Source organism: Peromyscus leucopus, chromosome 3 (genome assembly GCF_004664715.2).
Source record: "Peromyscus leucopus breed LL Stock chromosome 3, UCI_PerLeu_2.1, whole genome shotgun sequence".
NCBI lineage: Eukaryota > Metazoa > Chordata > Mammalia > Rodentia > Cricetidae > Peromyscus > Peromyscus leucopus.
In genome coordinates, this window is record NC_051065.1 from 18,750,298 (window position 1) to 18,772,381 (window position 22,084).

A 22,084-nucleotide genomic window follows, 5' to 3' on the forward strand; every position below is an offset into this window, starting at 1 on the left:
AAGAAATAGTTTCATCAGTCGAAGGAAACACTAAAGCCAACAAAGTCATGAACCAAAATGTCCAAGAAATCTGGGACACCATGAAAAGACCAAACCTACAAATTATAGGGATAGAAGAAGGTGAAGAATACCAACTCAAAGGCACAGAAAATATATTCAACAAAATTATAGAAGAAAACTTTCCCAACTTAAAGAAGGAAATGCCTATGAAGATACAAGAAGCCTATAGAACACCAAACAGACTAGACCCCCAAAAAAAGTCCCCTCGACACATAATAATTAAACAACTAAATGTACAGAATAAAGAAAGAATATTAAGAGCAGCCAAGGAAAAAGGCCAAGTGACCTATAAAGGTAAACCCATCAGAATAACACCCGATTTCTCAATGGAGACTTTGAAAGCCAGAAGGACCTGGACAGATGTAATGCAGACACTAAGAAACCATGGATGTCAGCCCAGACTAATATACCCAGCAAAACTTTCAATCATCATAGACGGAAGGAACAAGACATTCGAAGACAAAGCCAGATCTAAACAATACCTATCCACAAACCCAGCCCTACAGAAAGCACTAGAAGGAAAATTCCAACCTAAGGAAGTCAGATACACACTCGAAAACACAGGCAATAGATAAAGCCACAACAGTAAACCCCAAAGAAGGGAAGTACACACACACTACCACCAAAAATGACAGGGATGAACAATCACTGGTCGTTAATATCCCTTAATATCAACGGACTTAATTCACCTATAAAAAGACATAGACTTACAGAATGGATACGAAAGCAGAACCCAACTTTCTGCTGCATACAAGAAACACATCTCAAATTCAAAGACAGACACTACCTAAGAATAAAAGGCTGGGAAAAGACTTTCCAATCAAATGGTCTTAAGAAACAAGCAGGGGTAGCCATACTGATATCCAACAAAATAGACTTCAAACTAAAATCAATCAAAAGAGATAAAGAAGGACATTACATATTCATCACAGGAAAGATCCACCAAGATGAAGTTTCAATTCTGAACATTTATGCCCCAAACACAAGGGCACCCACATATGTAAAAGAAACATTACTAAAACTTAAACCACATATAAAACCCCACACATTAATAGTGGGAGATCTCAACACCCCACTTTCACCACTGGACAGATCTCCCAAATCGAAACTTAACAGAGAAATAAAGGACTTAACTGATATCATGACCCAATTGGATCTAATAGATATCTACAGAACATTCCATCCTAACAAGAAAGAATATACATTCTTCTCAGCACCCCATGGAACTTTCTCTAAAATTGACCACATACTTGGCCACAAAGCATATCTCAACAGATACAAAACAATTAGAATAACCTCCTGTGTTCTATCAGACCACCATGGGTTAAAGTTAGATCTCAACAACAACAAAAACTACAGAAAACCTACTTTCTCATGGAAACTGAATAATGCTCAACTAAATCACCAATGGGTTAAGGAAGAAATAAAGAAAGAAATTAAAGACTTCCTAGAGATCAATGAAAATGAAGACACCACATACCCAAACTTATGGGACACAATGAAAGCAGTGCTAAGAGGGAAATTCATAGCACTAAATGCACACATAAAGAAGTTGGAGAAATCTCACACTAGTGACTTATCAGCACACCTGAAAGCTCTAGAACAAGAAGAAGCAAAGTCTCCAGGAAGAATAGACGCCAGGAAATTATCAAAGTGAGAGGGGAAATTAATAAATTAGAAACTAAGAGAATAATACAAAAAATTAATGAAACAAAGAGTTGGTTCTTTGAGAAAATCAACAAGATAGACAAGCCCTTATCCAAACTAACCAAAAGACAGAGAGAGAGAATCCAAATCAACAAAATCAGAAATGAAAAGGGGGACATAACAACAGACATTGAGGAAATCCAGAGAATTATAAGGTCATATTTCAAAAACCTCTACTCCACAAAACTGGAAAACCTAAAAGAAATGGACATTTTTCTGGATAAGTACCACATACCTAAGTTAAATCAAGACCAGATAAACTATTTAAATAGCCCAATAACCCCTAAGGAAATAGAAACAGTCATTAAAAGTCTCCCAACCAAAAAAAGCCCAGGACCAGATGGTTTCAGCGCAGAATTCTACCAGATCTTCAAAGAAGAGTTAATACCAATACTCTCTAAATTGTTCCACATAATAGAAACAGAAGGAACATTACCAAACTCCTTTTATGAGGCTACAATTACCCTGATTCCTAAACCAAACAAGGATACAACAAAGAAAGAGAACTACAGACCGATCTCCCTCATGAACATTGATGCAAAAATACTCAATAAAATATTGGCAAACAGACTCCAAGAACACATCAGAACAATTATCCACCATGATCAAGTAGGCTTCATCCCAGGGATGCAAGGGTGGTTCAACATACGAAAGTCCATCAATGTAATACACCATATAAACAAACTCAAAGAAAAAAACCACATGATCATCTCACTAGATGCAGAAAAGGCATTTGACAAAATCCAGCACCCCTTCATGATAAAAGTCTTGGAGCGATCAGGAATACGGGGAACATACCTAAACATAATAAAGGCAATATATAGCAAACCAACAGCCAACATCAAATTAAATGGAGAGAAACTCAAAGCAATTCCACTAAAATCAGGAACGAGGCAAGGCTGTCCACTCTCCCCATACTTATTCAATATAGTACTTGAAGTTCTAGCCAGAGCAATAAGACAACATAAGGAGATTAAGGGGATACAAATTGGAAAGGAAGAAGTCAAGCTTTCCCTATTTGCAGATGACATGATAGTATACTTGAGTGACCCAAAGATTCCACCCAGGAATTGATAAAGCTTATAAACACCTTCAGCAACATAGCAGGATACAAGATCAACTCAAAAAAAATCAGTAGCCTTCCTATATACAATGGACAAAGAAGATGAGAAGGCAATTAGAGATACATCACCCTTTACAATAGCCAAAAATGACATAAAATACCTTGGGGTAACACTAACCAAGCAAGTGAAGGACCTATATGACAAGAACTTTAAGTCCCTGAAAAAAGAAATTGAAGAAGATGTCAGAAAATGGAAAGATCTCCCATGCTCATGGATAGGCAGGGTTAACATAGTAAAAATGGCAATCTTACCAAAAGCAATATACAGATTCAATGCAATCCCCATCAAAATACCAACACAATTCTTCACAGACCTGGAAAGAATAATACTCAACTTCATATGGCAAAACAAAAAACCCAGAATAGCTAAAAGAAACCTGTACAATAAAACAACTTCTGGAGGCATCACAATCCCTAACTTCAAGCTGTACTATAGAGCTACAGTAATAAAAACAGCTTGGTATTGGCATAAAAACCGACATGTGGACCAATGGAATCGAATTGAAGACCCTGACATTAACCCACACACCTATGGACATATAATTTTTGACAAAGAAGCCAAAAGTGTACAATGGAAAAAAGAAAGCATCTTCAACAAATGGTGCTGGCATAACTGGATATCAACGTGTAGAAGGCTGCAAATAGATCCATATCTGTCACCGTGCACAAAACTTAAGTCCAAGTGGATCAAAGACCTCAACATAAATCCAGCTACTCTAAACCTGCTAGAAGAGAAAGTAGGAAGTAATCTTGAACGCATTGGCATAGGAGATCACTTCCTAAATATAACACCAGTAGCGCAGACACTGAGACAAACAATCAATCAATGGGACCTCCTGAAACTGAGAAGCTTTTGTAGAGCAAAGGATACGGTCAACAAGGCAAAGCGACAGCCTACTGAATGGGAAAAGATCTTCACCAACCCCACAGGTGACAGAGGACTGATATCCAGAATATATAAGGAACTCAAGAAATTAGACATCAAAACGACCAACAGTCCAATTGAGAAATGGGCTTTAGAATTAAACAGAGAATTCTCAACAGAGGAAACCCAAATGGCTGAAAGACATTTAAGGAACTGCTCAACATCCCTAATCATCAGGGAAATGCAACTCAAAACAACTCTGAGATACCACCTTACGCCTGTCAGAATGGCTAAGATCAAAAACACTGAAGACACTTTATGCTGGAGAGGTTGTGGAGCTAGAGGAACTCTCCTCCACTGCTGGTGGGAATGCAAGCTTGTACAACCACTTTGGAAATCAATATGGTGCTTTCTTAGAAAATTGGGAATCAATCTCCCCAAGATCCAGCTATACCACTTTTGGGCATATACCCAAGAAATGCTCAATCATACCACAAGAGCACTTGCTCAGCTATGTTCATATCAGCATTGTTTGTAATAGCCAAAACCTGGAAACAACCTAGATGCCCTTCAACTGAAGAATGGATAAAGAAATTGTGGCACATATACACAATGGAATACTACTCAGCAGAGAAAAACAATGACATCATACGGTTTGCAGACAAATGGATGGATCTAGAAAAAATCATCCTGAGTGAGGTGACCCAGACTCAGAAAGACAAATATGGTATGTACCCACTCATAGGAAGATACTAGATGTGGAACAAGGATGACTGAACTGCTACTCACATCACCAGTGAGGCTACCTGGAAAACGGGACCCCAAAAAAGACATGGAGAAATGGATGAGATCTACATGAACATCCTGGTCATGAGTGGGAACAATGAAGAGCGACGGTCGAGGGAAAGAGAGTGGGAGATCCTAGCTGGATCAAGAAAAGAGAGGGAGAACAACGAATAGGAGACCATGGTAAATGAAGACCACATGAGAAGGGGAGGAAGCAGAGAGCTAGGGAGGCCCACGGAGATCCACAAAGATACTGCCAGAAAAGACTGCTGGCAATGGACGAGAGACGGCAGGAACTGACCTACTCCGGTGATGGGATGGCCAGACACCCTGTTAGTTGTGCCATAAACCCCATCCAAGGAAGGTCTGAGGAATCTGGATGCAGACATCCATGGCTGGGCCCCTGGTGGAGCACTGGGAGTCTAATTAGTGAGAAAGAAGAGGGTTTATATGAGCGAGAATTGTTGAAGCCAGGGTTGGATAAAGCACAGGGACAAATAGCCAAACGAATGGAAGCACAGGGTCTATGAACCAAAGGCTGAGGGCCCCCAACTGCATCAGGCCCCCTGAACGGGTGAGACAGTCATTTGGCTTGATCTGTTTGGGAGGCAGCCGTGTGTTAGTGCCGGGTCCTGGGCTTGTTGCATGAGTTGACTGTTTGAATCGTGGGACATATGCAGGGACACTTGGCTCGGTCTGGGAGGGGGGGACTGGTCCTGGCTGGACTGAGTCTACCAGGTCGATCCCGGTCCTCAGGGGAGACCTTGATCTGGAGGAGGTGGGAATGGGGGGTGGGATGGGGGAAGGGGGAAGGGGGGCGAGAGTGGGAGAACAGGGGAATCTGTGGCTATTATGTTGAAATAAATGATGTTGTAAAATAAAAAAAAAATATTTTAAATCAAAAAAAAAAAATAAATAAATAAAGCTCCATTGGGGTGCATGGGAAGAGGAGACTTTCTGGATAAGCACAAAAATAAAAAAGCATCTTAATTATCCTCATTGAAGGGAAGAGATGCTTCCCATTACCTTCTTTTCTCTGGACATTGCCTCAAGGAACAAGTAAGTACTTTGTCCTCTCTTTAAAATTTCTAAAACCTAATGGATGATGTCATTCTGTATGCTGTGAATATATATTGCTCTGATTGGTTGATAAATAAAGCTGTTTGGCCAATGGTGAGGTAGAATTAGGTTAGGTGGGACATTCCAACTAGAGAGAAAGGAAGAAGAAAGGCAGGGTCTGGAAGGAGACGCCAGCCAGCTGCCCAAGGAGCAAGATACAAGCAGGACGGTGAAGCCCTGGCCACGTGCCAAAATATAGATTATAGAAATGGGTAAAGTCACCCGTCAAAAACCCCATTGGATAATAAGCTTGACATTTTGTCAACTCTAACAACATCTTCCTAAGAATCTGGAAGCCATTTCTAAATGTAGCCATCACAGTAAATGGTACTTTATTCTCCCAGTCTTTGGGGGACAGTAGGAGCCAATGTGGTGGCACATTTCAGTGGGCTGCTGTGCATTTTCTGTCACAAAGATTGGAGAACTTTGTTTTTCCTCCAAGTAAAGGCAGGTCGGTGTAATGGCTCACCCCAATTACTAGGCAAAAGCAGAGAAACCAAGTGTGGGATGAGTCCTGGAGGTCTGGCTACTGTTTGTTGAAAAGATAGCTGCAGTGGGTTATGTCCACTTGGCTGTACAAATGGATGAGAACCTTTCTGTTTTTGCACTCTCTCAGCAGACTTCCTGTGGTGTGTATCACATTCTGTCACAGTGTGTATTCAATAATAAAACCATCTTCTTAAGGATGTGGAGATATCCCAATTGGTAAAATGCTTGTACAAGCTTAAGGACCTGCATTTGATGCTCAGAACCCATGTTTTAAAAAAGCTGGGCATGGTAATGTGTGTTTATAACCCCAGCACTGGGGAGGTGGAGACAGGAGGATCCCTGGAGTTTGCTGACCAGCCAGGCTAGCTACATCTGCCATCTTCAGGCCAGGGAGAGACCTTGTCTTAGCAAACAAAGGTGAAAGCAACCAAGGAATGACGCCTCCTCAGGTGTCATTGGCCTTTGGCCTCCACGTGCACACATAAATGAACACACAGACACACCCAGATACACACACACTCACACACACACCCATGCACACACGTGTCTGTGTGAGACACATGCACGTGTCTTCATACTCTACTTCTATAGAAGTGAGGTTTTCTAGGCTGGAAGAAGATTTTTGTCTTTGTTTTTTTGCCGAATTTAACCATGTTGGTTACTTGCTAATTCCACCCTCAGTTGTATTTAAATGGAAAATCCATCATTGCTACGATATATGAAATATAAATTTGTTCTTTGTAACATTAGGGTTGGTTGTGTGGAAGTCTTAATATTGAATAAAATTTTATCATCCCTTTCACCTTTCGCTAAAGAGGAGTACCATCTTCACTGATGAGAACTATTGGACCTTTAGTGCTTTTTAATAAATAAACAAATAAATAAATAAATAAAATTTGCTTGTCAGATGGGTCTATTTCATACTACCCCTGCCACTATTCTTCTGTTTCTAATTAAGCTGAGCACAGAACTAAAATCCTGTGGAGTCTGGCTTGAAACAAATGTCAGACTTAATCAGCCAAGCTACAGGTACCAGACTCCCTAGAAACATAGCCTGGGGCTGACTTTGGAAATCTGCTATTCAATTATTTATCTACCTCTTACTGTAGTTCCCTGCTGTAATATCTCCAATGTTGCTGAATAAATACATTCCAGCCATGCTTGGTATCCACTCACCATTGTGGTGAGTACAGTCTTCTGTTGCTTCTTTTGGTTGCATTAAGAAAAGATGGATTTTTAACCTAGCCAAGATAATTGTTTGCAGCAGAAGTTGCTTGAGTTCAAGTTCAAAGATGACCACAGGAACTAACAGAGATCAGAGGGCAAAGTAGTGTGTAGAGAGGTGTGCTCAAGGATGTACTGTGCTGATACTCCTTTATGAACTGAATTCCATCTGCAGTTAACTCATTCCTTAGAGTGAGGAGATGGATTAAATGTCATTCTATGGAAGATGACAAAAAGACTTTTTCCATTTCCAAGTCAGCCTTTTCCATGTTAGAACTTGCTCAGGAAAGAATAGATGTACTTGGGTATTCAGTAGATATTTGTACTCTTGATATAGTGGCAACACTCTGTTTTATATAAACATTTTTATTAATGTTTAATTGCAACTTGAACAAAATATTTCTCTTGGCTGCATTTCAGGATATGGAAATTCATTGCAAAGATTCTGAATATACCAGTTGATGAAATTACCATGCAAACTGAAGGCAACTGTTCATGTACTTGTTACTTGTATGTGGTTGTGTTTCAAATGAAATGTAATATATGATTGGCTGGCTCATGAATATTGATCTGACCTTTTCAATGGAATTGTATATTATATAATTCTGTAATGATTATACCTTTAAAATAAAAGTTATTTAGACCTTTTAAAATGACTTCTTAAAAAATAGCTGGTAAGCCAGTGGAACATAGAAGAGCTGTATTTTCAATCAGTACAGAATTAAAATTTTAGTTTTCTCCTTTATCATTCAACTCTTCTGTAAATGGGAAGAATAATTCAGTCTTCTTTAGAATGGCTGCAGGTATGAAGTGTCTATGATGTCCAACATGGAAGCTGCCCAAAGAGAATCTCCTAAGATTATTATAGAAGTTGACTTGTAAGCCCCTTGACATTCTTTGTAAATCAAATCATTCAATTTCATGATAATTCAATAGTTTATATCAATAAAATAAGCTGGGCTTAGCCAATGAAGGCTAAGAGTTCAGAACCTTCCAGAAACAAATGGATTGCTTCTCAAGTGTTCACAAAACTATTTGTCACCTGGAGATCTTGCATGATTCTGACTCCAACCAGCTAGCACTGACTGGCGAGCACACATTCCAAACAGAATGCCAGTGAGGCGAGAACAAGGTGGCCCATGGGCTGTGCTGTGAGTGCAATTAAAGTTCATGGCACCAGGTAAGCTCTTGAAGTGATTATTACTACACATAAGGGGATTATTCTTGGGCACAGGGTGTGGAAAGGGCCCCTTCCCAGAATGTGCAAGGCTGTAGATCCTAGAACTGTGAGGAAAATGCAGTTTATTGTGAAATAAGTTAAAGGAACCATCGTACCTAATCTCGCTCCACAGTTAGCTGTTATTGGATGTGAGTTTTTTATAGCTGCTTCCCTTTTGCACTTGACAATCAGAGACTGTATGTTTACAGAAGAAGTAAGATATGCAAACACCAGCATCTTTGCCATTTAACCTAAAAATCCTGTTAAATCACCTCGCATTTGTATGGCTCACATCTAGCACTATGCTTGATGCCTAGTAGATTGCCATTTTATGACAATCCACTTATTAATGAGCTTGATCGAACTGTTTTACAGTGTTCATGTTCTTTAAGATATCATTTTATGTGTGATATAGATACATATAATACATGAAAACATTTCCCCTGCCATGCAGCGGAGTATTTTCCCATCATTCTAAATGCTTTAAGCATGTGCCACCTAGAGTATTTAAAGAGTACTTAGGGAGTATTTTAAAACATACTCATGCTTGGTCCATCCCCCAAATCAATTAAATCATAAGATCTGTATGTGGCTCTTGGGTGTATCTTTGAAGCTCCTCAGGTGGTTCCATTGGGCAGCCAGGGACAAGCTGCTAAGATGAGGTGAAATAAACACCCAGACTTCTCCTTCTCGCACCCCTTTGCCAGTTCTTCCAGGCCTCTGGTTTTTACTGCCCTAGTTCATCCTGTGTTCAGTGTTAGGGCTGAACTTCTGAGCAGACACCTTGAGTTTTCCTTTCTTAACCAGTTCATTCTATCCTGGTCTTTTTCTCGTCTTTCTCTGTGTTGAGCAACCTTAAGATTCTATAAGAGTCACACGTTTTTAAGTTTTCAAAACCAAGCAAAGGGTTGGGAGTGTAGCACAACTGCTTCAGTGTGTATCTAACAGGCATGAAGCTGTGGGTTTGATCCCCAGAGCTGTATAGACCGGGCATGGTGGCCAGTCATCCTAGCATTCAGGAGGCGGAAGATCAGGATTTTATCCTTAGGTTAAATAATAAGTTTGAGGCTAGCCTGGAATACAAAAAGAAAAGAAATTTAAAAAAAAAAACACCTTTAAAGTACAAAGAAAATTTGAAATCTCCCTTCCTTGTTTGTGTTCCACTTAACAAAATCACCCCTTATAACCAGTCTTTGTATACTCTTCTGCAGATTTCCTGTTTACACCGTCATCAGATATAATCTTGTAGAAATATACACACAATGCATGTTATGTTATGGGATTGCTTTTTCATGTAGTAACAAGTACTAGAGTTCCCGTTAACACACACAGTTTGGCTTTATTCTTTTTTAAAGGTTGCATAGCAGCCCAAGGAAAAACTGTAGTTTATTTAAGTAGCTCTTTATTCAGATACATGGAGAATGTTTCCAGTTTGTGACAACTGGAATCTGCCATGGTCATCTTTACACATTCTTACATAATTTTGCCGTTGTTGAGTCTGACTCTCCAGTTTCCTCTCTCGCCAGCTACATTAGACAGTGCTTCCCTTCTGCAGCAGGTGAACATCACAATGGCAGCCTCTGCCCTCCTCAGCATCTGACAGCAGACCTTGGCAATCCCTCCCTCTACAGGCTCCGCTGCAGCCCGCTGCTCAGTAGATCCATCCTGAGAGGAGGCTGAAGAAAAGCAGAGGAAGAGGAACAAAGACATGTTGATAATGTCCTACTTTTTGCAGGACCTCACAATATAAAAAGCCATTATTATTACCTATGTCCTATGGACCATAACAATGAGCAATGGAAATCAGTTCATTCATGGGTATGGATGGAGTCAAGACTAAACAAAGGTTTCTTTTCTTCTAAATACTTACTCTGCGAGTCTTCTTGTTTCTCCATGGATATTTGATTTCTATTCCTTACAAGCAACACCTGTGTGACCAGTGGACCCCCTGTCGTGCATGGACCTGTTGTCTCTCTCCTTTCTGAGGAGGGGCCTCTACTCTACTAATTGGCTAGTACTGTGCTTTCAGACTTATGCCTTGCTCCTGCGTCCAAGTCTCTTCTCGGCCCTTCATTGGGAACCTACATGCTAAGAACAGAGCCCAGGCTTTGGTGTCTCATTTATTTAAAAGCAACAAGTGACAGCCATTTGCTGCCCTTCAGGGGAGTGTCCTGTTTCTAGAAGTGCCATGATATTTCAGTTTCTCTGCGTTCCACCTAATTCCCACTGGGAAGCCATTTTACCCAATAAGGATACAAACTGTAAACCTTTGTAAGAAGAACATACGCATCTCTGCTATAGATACAGAGATACAGAACCAAGGTCCACAAAACAAGTGAGCAGAAAGAAGTACAATTGTGTGGTAACAATATCTAGTCACAGAAATATCACAAATGTTTGCCCTTTCAGGGTAATACTGAAGGTGAACTATGAACATATATATTCAAAAATAATGATTTTCTACACTCATTAAAGTTATTAATGTTGGGAGAAGAATATCCCAGAACAGAATGGTTTGGAGTAAGACTGGCTGATGATGAATAGGGGAGAAGACCAAAAAAAAAAAAAAAAGCAAAACAAACAATAAACCCTTCTATCCTTTTTTAGATCAGACTTACAAATTTGTAGGCATCTCTTCAGGGAAGAACATTGAAGCCCAATATTAATAGCTAACCCACTGTTAATAATTTCCCTTGTTTCAAGAGCCTTGCTCCTTGATTAGTTTTCACATTATCCCATATATCATGCCTTAAGAATGGTGTATGCTGCCACTGAATAAACAGTGTTGATATGAAATGGCCCATGGATCAGATCCTCGGCTGGCCTATAACCATCTTTGCAAAGATGATCACAACCATCTTTCCCTCTGACATATTCTTAAATATTAATAGTCCTGCATCAGAGATGGAGTCTAGTCATGCACCATTTAAAAATGAGTAGATCTGTGATTTTTTTTTTTTTTTTTTTTTTTTTTTTGTAATTAAGATCACACGACAAAAGTGATGCAGTGTGACTTCAGCAGCTGGGACAGAAATGGTGATGTGGCTCCTGAATTATCTGTAGGAACACTGAACTAAAATCCTAAGGCACCACAAAAGCAACTCAGCTCTCCTGAGGCTGCCATGCTGAGGGGAAGCTCCAACTACCCACATAGAGGGACCACATGGAGAAGCTCATATAATGAGAGAGAGAGAGAGAGAGAGAGAGAGAGAGAGAGAGAGAGAGAAGGAGGAGGAGGAGGAGAAGGAGAAGGAGAAGGAGAAGGAGAAGGAGAAGAAAGGAAGGAAGAGAGGGAGGGAGGGAAGTGATGTAACAGACAGAGAGAGATTAGCTTTTTACCCTGGAGTTCCACTCCAGCCAATGTGTTACCACTATCTTATGAAAAACCCCAGGACAGAGCACACAAAGTGACACCAAACATGAGGACTACATTAAACAGTGATGTCACAATAGTGATTAGACCAGCATCTTATATCCTTAAGTAAATTACTTACCTGTGTGGACTTTGGCTTCTGTGCCTCTAAAATAAGGCTAATGATAAAATAAATAAAGAGATAAATATTATACAAGCCTGTCATAAGAACTGCTCCAAGCAAAGCCTATCCCTCCCCATGGTCAGACTTCTTCCCAGCCCTCCACCTTTTACCAGCTCATGGAGAGAAGCCATGGCATGCTAAGATTTAGGTAAGTGTCCCCCAAGGCCCATGGATTGAGGGCCTGGCTTTCAGTAGGCCATGGAGAGAGGATAGAACTTTTATGGTTTATTACTTAGGACAGGAAGTTAAGTTACTAAGAAATGATCCCGAAGAGGATATTATGTCTGTGGAGCCCCATTCTTCGCTTCTCATTCAATTATTGGCTGCTATAAGGTCAGTATTACATACTCCCTGCCAGGATGAATGATCTTGTTATGGGCCCAAAAGCAACAGATCCAACCAAGCATGGATTGAAACTTCCAAAACTGTAAGCAAAATAAGCCATTAATCCTTTAAAGTTGAGTATCTCTAATATAGTATTGGAGTCACGGAAAGCTGACAAACACATGTTGTTACTAGAGTCTCATACCTAAGAGTCTTTAAGGATATAGAAATAAATGATCTAAGAGAAAGAAATTGTTGATGAACTGTGAGCAACTAGCACTTAGGCTTAAGTTATTTTACCAGAGTAGTTACCATATAAGATTCTAAGGACCAGTACTACCACAACCATTTTGCTTTGGTTACCTGTGGTTAGAGACAGGTTTCAGAATGATACCAGTATCAAAGTTCAGATTGTTTCATGCTGGATTGAAGATGTTTTTCTCTGGTCATCTTATCTCATGGATTCCTCCAGTTTCATAGATTCTACTCCACCTACTGAAACTCCATATTGACTACAAACCTATACAAAACCACAGGATATTTTGAGATAGACTTTTATAAGATCATTATTACTATTATCTGTGTATATGATGTGTACATGTGTGAGAGAGCGTGAGAGCCAGAGTGCTCTTTTGGAGGTCGGAGGATGGCATTGGTCAGTCTGCTCCCTCCATCCTCTGTGGTTTCTGGGATCAGACTCAGGTGATCAGGCTTGCATGGCAAATGCTCTCACCCTCTGAGCCATCTGGCCAGATATGTGACCGACTGTTTCATTTTCCATCTTAGTCATGGAGAGCCATGTTTCCTCTGCATGGCATTTGTCTCTCTATGAGACAAAGCTTGCAATTCCCAAATTATTCAGTCACATTTCTTGCTCTTTCTCTCCTAGTGAAACATATTTTTGGAACTTTATTTTTCCTTATAAAAATAACATTCACTTATTATTTTTAAAGTTGGAATGCATATGATTAGATGAAGAATCAACTGTTGATTCTGACAGAGATGGCTACTGTGGAATACTTTTGCTTCTACTTTCAAACTTTCTGTGCATATTTGAAATTTAATTATATTTAAAATTTAATTATATTTCTACTACTTTTCTGGGACTTAATTAAGGAAAATGTTGAAGTTTTGGTACTGGAACAGTGAAAGCAACTTTGATTTTAAAGTTATCTCTCATGTTGCCCTAGAGGAATCCCCTAGAGCTGTCTTATTCAAAATAGTAGTTGTAAGCTATTGTACTGGCTATCTAATTTTCAAGAACTAAAATAAAATATAAAATTCAGTTTGTTGGTCCTACTAGCCACATTTCAAGTGTTTAAGAGCCACAGGTGGATGTGAGCACGCAAATGACACATTTACACTTTCATAGAGAGTTCTTTGGATATGCCACAAGATTTCTCAGCCTTAGTACTGGTGACATTTTGGGAAAAGTAATTCATTGTTGTGGGAGGAAGGATCGGAAGGATCTTGTCCCATGAGTCATTGGAGGCTTCACCATGTTTCTGGCCTGTACCTGATAGATCACAGCACCGTACACCCCAACTGAAAACAAAAATAAGAAAGTCTCAGACATGGGTACATATCCCTAGGATATAAAACTGCCCCAAATAAGAACTGTCTGAAAGACTGAAAATGAACAAGAAAAATGATCAGCAATGGAGGTACAGCAATCTGGCTGTAGAGTTGATTCTGACTATCCACCCAGCTAGGCACTGTCACCTCCTTCTTCAGCATCCCATGAATGTCTCTCCTGAAGCTGTTGTCTTGTCCAGAGAGGACTTTTTCCTATAAGGGAGATTGTTTTGTATAAGGACATATGGAATAGCTGTGCTCCCTTCCAAGAACCTTCAAATAAAGGGCTGGAAGTCCATTTGTAGATTCCAAGTTTATTGACACATCTACATCAAGTGCTGTATGTGTCCATCTGTATTGCTTTTAGATAAATAGATAAATAAATAATATCACTGTTGAACATACATCTCAAACACTAATATATATTGCATGGTATCTATACATTATCATCTTTATAACAGCCTTGTTAGTAGGTACTGTTTATTACTTCTGTTTACAAGGTAGAAAGTGTGTGTGTGTGTGTGTGTGTGTGTGTGTGTGTGTGTGTGTGTGTGTGTAGGCAATCTATTTGGGGTGATACAAATAATGAGTTATAGAGTAAAGTTTTATATTCAAATGTTTTTCCTGTTAAAGTCCACTTGTGTAACTAATACTCATACTGACATCAAATTTTTACTGTCACAAATGTTCAATCAAGAGTAGACTATTTTGGCACTAGGCAACTGTATTAGTCAGGGTTCTCTAGAGTCGCAGAACTTATGGAATGAATATATATATGTATATATGGATTTTTTGAATGACTTACAGGCTGCAGTCCAACTAATCCAACAATGGCTAGCTGTGAATGGAAAGTCCAAGAATCTAGTAGTTGCTCAGTCCCATGAGGCTGGGTGTCTCAGCTGGTCTTCTGTATATGCTGGGATCCTGAAGAACTAGGCTCCAATGCCTGTGAAGGATTGAATGTTCTGGCCAAGTGAGGACAAGCAGGCAAAAAATGAACGAACCCTTCCTTTTTTCATTCTCCTTATATAGGCTTCTAGCAAATGTGACCTGGATTAAAAGTGTGCTGTCCAGCCCCAAGATCTGGATCAAAAGCCTGTGTCTTCCATCCTCATGATCTGGATCAAAGACATGTTGTCTTCCTACCTCAAGATCTATATCACAAGTATGCCCTCCATTTCTGGATTGAACTTCATTCCAGATATAGTCAAGTTGACAACTAAGAATAGCCATCACAGCAACCTTGTGACTCTGACTGACTGATGGTGTACCATATCTGTGATGGTATAAATAGGAATGGGCCCCATAGACTCATGTGGTTGAATGCTTGCTTCATAGGAAGGAGCACTATTAGGAGGTCTGGCCTTGTTGGAGCAGATGTGGCTTTGTTGGAGGAAGTATGTCACTAGGGGGTGAGATTTCAGGTCTCAGAGTCTCAAGCCAGTTCTTTGCCAGCTGCCTGAGGATCTGGATGTAGAACTCTCAGCTCCTCTCAAGCATCATTTCTGCCTACATGCCACCATGCTACCTGCCATGTTGATAATGGACTAAACATCTGAAACTGTAAGCCAGCCCCAGTTAAATGTTTTCCTTTATAAGAGTTGCTATGGTCATGGTGTCTCTTCACAGCAGTAAAATCCTAACTAAGACAATATCTAGAGAACAAAGATCTGAGAGGGGGACAGGGTAACACGATGCTGGGAGTGAATAGTAATATCCCAAATAAAATGAGAAGATGTATATTCAGAATGAAAGGGGTCTCACATGTCCTGTAGTTATGTCCCCTTTATTTTAAATAAGAACAGTTTTGGAGAAGCTAATGACTAACCCAAGGTGTTGGACAGGAGTTGCATCTCCTGACTCCTAGATTGGGCTTTCTTCATGAGGTTGACATTGACTGTTGCCAATCCTGTCTGTCTGGGCACTACAGAAAATTAAGATAATAAGAGGTGCATTAGGAGCTGCTGAGGGAGAAAGAAGGTGAAGAAATAGTCTCAGGATATGGTCACACAATTAAGTACAGGCTCTATTAAGGGCAGAGCCCGATTTGCAGTACTGCCAGTTTTATTGTGATGTAAATGTGTATGTATAGGAATGTGTATATTCCTAACACAGTCAACCTCAAGCTTCAAATGTCACATTACTGAACATAAAGTTGGGAAGATCTGAGTTGTATTGCTTCTTGTTTCTATCAATAAATACAATAGACACAAATAACCTCAAAAGCAGAGTTAATACTAAATTGTAAAAAAAATACGCAGTGCTAAAGTGAAATGTGTTAAGAATTTGTTGCCTTTGTTTTAATAGAACATTATAATATAATGTAAATATTATTATAATATAATAATCTTATAAAAGCAAACTTTTAATAATAGCTATATTAGCTAATATCTGGCAAAATCCCTAAAAATGTGGCAATTAGCTCTCACCAGCCAATAAGAGACCTATCTAGCCCTTCATTTGGATGTAGGTTAAGAAATCCATATTAGCATCTACAGCTTACCTCAAAGAAGGCTCTTGTAGAAGTAATGCCATAAACACAAGATAGTTGCTCGGAGAGATTGCCCTTCTGCACAGTACCGGAAGGCCTGGGACATTCCCAGCCCTCACAAGACCAGTGGCTCCAAGAGCCTCATCCATTTAGCCTCATCTGCTGTGTAGAGGGCCACTTTATATTAAGTATGACCTCTTCTCAAGCCATCGTGTAGCCATACAATGAGCCAAAGTTATCTTTTCCTATAGTTTTATGTATATGCTCATTTAAAAGTACAACTAGACAAAAAATGCATGTTTGGTTAGGGCATGAAGACATTTAAAAGGAGAGTCTACTATAAAAATCCAGCCACACAGGAATCTCTAATCCAGTTCCTGGGATGGGACTTACTTGAAGCCGAGGCAACAACAGACAGTAACAATGTGCACTAACAGACTGAGTGCACAGGCCTTCACTGCCACTGGACTTCAGGACAGGACCTGAAGAGCAGACTTCAACCCCTTGCTTCAAAATCTAGTGACTCTGAGTGATGGAAGCCAGCTGGGCAGGAAGTAGGCTATGGGCCAGTCTAGTACTCATGATCTACTGAGTCCACTTGATAATTAAGCAACTGTCCTGCCCTGGGTACTGTGCTCAAGGTGGTTTCATAAGGAACAGGAAGTACAGTGCCAAAGCCCCACAAAATTGTTTCCATTTCTTTAAGTTAAATATTTTAAGAGTTTCAATATTTCTTAGTATTTTACTTTCTTAATTTAACTAAACCAAAATGAAAAATGAAACAGAAAACTTTTGATATGTGATATGAATGTATTTGTCACATCGATGCAGTCATAAAATATAATTTTTAATATTGTCTATGAGCAGTAAGCCCATGAGAGCAAATATGCCCCAAAGCCTTTGAAAAAGTAATAAGGTCCAGATGATTCTAGGTACTGGGGAAAGATTAAATGGTGAGTGAGACAAAGAAGTCTCCTTTTCTGGAGCTTTCATTGTCTTAGTGGGGCATACCAATAATTAATCAATAAACAAATCAATAAGCAAGAACATTTCAGACAGTGATAAAGTCCATGGGAAAATGAAACAGTCTGATAGACAGCACTGGAGGGAAGATGTTCTAAGCACTCTTTTATGAGGACGTGATATCAGTGCTGAGCCCTGGGCAGTAAGAACGCAGATAGATATGAATATCCAAGGGAAGCACTGTTCGGACAGAAGGAACAGCATGCTAGAGAAGCTGAGCCAGGGATGAGCTTGGTGGAACAGAGCAGCCAAGCCTAGTGGGCTAGAATGTGGAGAGAAAGGGGAGGTGGAAAGCAGAAGAGGTTAATGGAATAAGAAGGGCTAGTGCATGGAAGTTGGAGGCCAGATAAAAGCCATAGATTCTGTGAGGAATATAATGGGAGTTCGTTGAGAGTACTAAAGTAGGATCAGGAAAGAGTCTCACATACACGTCAGGGTAGCTCAGTGTAGAAGTGGCGACTGTCTTGGAAAGGGTGGGGGAGCAAGCAGCTTGGGCACTAATGCAGGTGAGTGATGATGATGCTCAGGATGGCAGCACTGGAGATGGAAGAGATGGGATGGAAGAGGAATCTGTTTTGGACATAGAGCAGCAGGAATGGATGTGGGGATGGAGAGCATGTGGGTAACAAGGGTAGGAAGCCAGGAAGACCCTCATAGGGATTCGTGAAGAAAATAAGACTATATCGTTCCCAAATATAAGCACTTAAATCATTAGACTATAAAGTGCACTACTATTAATGAGATAGAATGTATGCATGCCTAAATTACAAGTATTTGTAATGTTTTGGCATTTGAAAGCTATTAAAGGAAGAATAATCTTCAGTTCATGTCATTTATGAATCAGACGATGTATAGCCTTGTAACAGTTTGTACTGTTCTGCAGAATATTTTATTAAAAATATGTGTAGATAAAGAATCCACAAGGGAAAGTCTAACTTTGGATAGAAATAATACTCAACAAATGAAAATACATAAATTGAAACAAAGGACAATTTTATAGGTATTTCATGAAATACTGAAATAATTTGTCCACACAATATAGCAAAATTTAAATCACCATGTAAACAATGAGCAAGAATCTTACATGTCAATAAGTCACGAGAATCAAGTTTTAGGAAGGCCATGACAAAATTCAGAGGTACATTTAAGCTCCCTGACTCTCTAATTCCTAAAGTGTAGTAGTGCTCAGTTCAGAGGCTAATGTTAAGTAATTAAGGTACAAAGCAATTTTTATAGTCCGCTCTAAAAATTTTTTAATTATTCAAAGTATCGTCCTAAAATAATTAAACATGTTACAAGGTCAGTTTCAAACCAATTTATTTTAAACTAATTAGAAGAAAAAAACCAAATCATGAAACAAAGTTTTGATCATCTATGAAAACAAAACTTTCAAAGAAAGTTAAAGCTACTTTGACAATATTATATTTTGGAAAGAAACTGAATTTTCCCTGCATTACACTTAGTGCAAATACACATACTTAGTTTAAATACATAGAATTATTTATACTAAGAATCAAAATGATTAAGAAATTATTTCCATATTTCCTGAAATACCTATAAAATTGTCCTTTATTCTATTTGTTTATTTTCATTTCTTTTGGGGTCTTCTTTCTGTTCTGTTCTATTCCGCAGGATATCAGATTTTTCAGAAAGAAGGAAATCAGCTTTCAATTTCTCACATACTTGTTTTGTTAGATAAATCTGTCAATTAACCCCCATGATCAGCTATGGCAGTGAATTCTCAGAAGACATTTCTGCCATACATATAAAGCTCACTCTATTGCTCCTACTTTTCTTTCTTTAAAATATCTTTCATAAAGCAATTAGCAGTTGCTGATGTGTCCTGGAAGCAGATAATTCATCCAGTGCCCCAGCTTCTCCAATGATGGGAAGCTTACCAAGGACAAATTGCTGGCTGACAATCAAATTTAAAATTAAAGACAAACAGAATAGGTTTGCCTAATGATATAAAAGTTACCATGGTAGTCGTTATTGACCTAGCTCAATCTTCATGAAAATGTGGATTGCATAAAACATGGGTTTCACTGATACACTTTTTATTTATCTACAAAAATTATTATGCCAGATGCAAATGATTCTGTTTGTTAAGACGGTTTTAACAGATGTTCGCAGAACATGTCATGTTGCCTGTAGAACTATGCAGGGGTTACCTTTGGAAAACACTCAGATTTTTCCAGTGCTGGGATTATGTGGCTACTATATGTTACAAATTTTTTTTAGCAGTCATCAACTCTGATAATTCTATATCTCGAAACTGGTGTGACTAATCATTAGTGTAGGTGGCGATTCAAGTAGTCAGAAGAGGGTGGCAAGGGGCACAGAATCAGAGAAAGTGACAGTGTTTGCTTTGCTATCACCAGCTGAAACACAGCTGGTGCCCAATGACAAGATTACCAAAACAATCCTGAATTCGACAATGTTATTAACAGCTAAGCTTTCATAATGAATATACAAACAACAGTGAAGCTTTAAGGGTAGAGAGTTATAGAAACTTATTGGGAGGAGCCATTTATTTCATATTTTAAAGCAAAGAGCTGAACAGGAGATTCTGGCGTCCATGTTTCTCTGCTCTCTCTTTCTTACCACTCTAGTCCCCTGCCTACCTTGGCTGAGGAAAATGCACTGGTCTCTCGATACAAACCTGGGAACTAACAGAGCAGTGGAAGTCTAGAAGTCATGATCCTTCTAAAGAATGTGTGTGAAACCATATAAAATAATAGGCAATTTTAAAATTATTTAATACTAAAGTATTAAAATTAATTATTTCTGACAAAGGAATGATAAGTGATTTTTTTATTGTATTCTATGGTCTTCTCTTTTGGACATGCTTAAAATAATCACTTATCCCTTTTGTCATGATAAGTAATAACATCACAAATGAAAAACGAAAAGAAAAGCTAAAACCGCTGCCAGTGTGGACTACGAATGCAACTGAGTATAAAGAATGTTGGTTATGAAAGTGGATAATTTCCCATAAAATCTCAGTATTTTAAACACTAAGGTAACAATGGTTCTATAGCCTGTAACAGAAAGGTGCCTGGTAGACTGCACATGCACAATAATTGCTTTGGCAAAGAAAACTGTGAAATGATTACACTTAGTATATTAAGTCTGTGTCATGTGAGTCTTTAAAAAGGCAATGTAAACTGTGGTTGATTTTCTTTATGAAGTTGGAGATATTTCACAGAAAATGATTTGGGAGAATTCACAGTGGAGTGATGTCTACAGCGACTTCTTTGGAAAGAACATCTTTAGGGTAGCAGAACCATATTAAACATATGAAGAGCCAATGAGTTTGGGGGCATGGTGTGGATGGAGACCTCTCTCAGCCATGAAAAAGTACTCTTCAGAAAGCTACTTTGTCCTAGGTGCATAAGCATGGCTACTCTCTGATACCTGGTCAAAGTGATTATCTTTGGTCAGACCCTATTTGTAAGTAGATTGCTATCTCTGCTATAAAGGACAAGCTATTGCAGTCATTTGAAAATCAATGCACCCAACTGCATCAGCGAAGTGTCTACTGCTGTGATGATGATGTATCACAACAAAACAACACAGAGAAGAGAGCTTGTGTTGGTGCATGGTTTCTGAGGGGAAATCCATAATGGTGAGGAACACAAGGCACCAGTTGGTAAGAGCAGGAAGCTGGGAGATCACATCTCCAACACATAAAGGAAGCAGAAACAGTAAAATGGAAATAGAACAAGGCTATAAAGCCTCAAAGCCCAGAGCCCTGGGATGCAATTCTTCCAGCAAGACCCCACATTCCTAAAGTTCTGTAGCCTCTTCAAAACATGTTAGCAACAAGAACCAGGAGTTCAATCCCTGAGCCCTTGGGGGAACATTTCTCACTCAACCCCCCAAACCAACTTTAAAGATGGTTTAAGCTATTTGAAATAATGTATATCTGGTTTATTCTGAAGCTTTGGAGAATGTATTTCTTTAAAGCACTATTAAAATAATAATAATAAAAACACTTCTTTTACAGTGAGTGTTTAGAAAGTTCAAATACCGTATTTATATTTGCTTTAAAATAGTTTAGTAGGGAGTAAAACTCAGGTGATTAATGTAATTATAAAAACTTTAAATGAAGCCAGCATAAAAATGTGTTTGATACTAACACAAAGATAATAGTTTACAGTACTTCCCCTCTAAAAACTTAGTTTAAAAAAATCTTTTTTTGGTAAAGACATTAAATGCTTAATACCTCTACATGTCTGTGGGTGACTCCATGAGACAATGGCTGATTTGACTGTTGTGTAGAGAAACACACAACAGAAAGCTAGTCTTCTGGGTTCAGAAATAATAATCACACATGTCAGGAACATGAATAACAATTGTTCATAGAAAAGATTTATGTAAAGCCAAACTCATACGACTCTACCCCGGTACAAATAATCGAGCCCCAGAATAGCAAACCAGTCACTTCATCTGGCAGCAATGTCCGTCAGTGTCCCTTTTAGTCTCAGAGTTGTAAGACAGGCTTCCAAAGTGTGTGACTGCTGCATCGTTAGCTCACGAG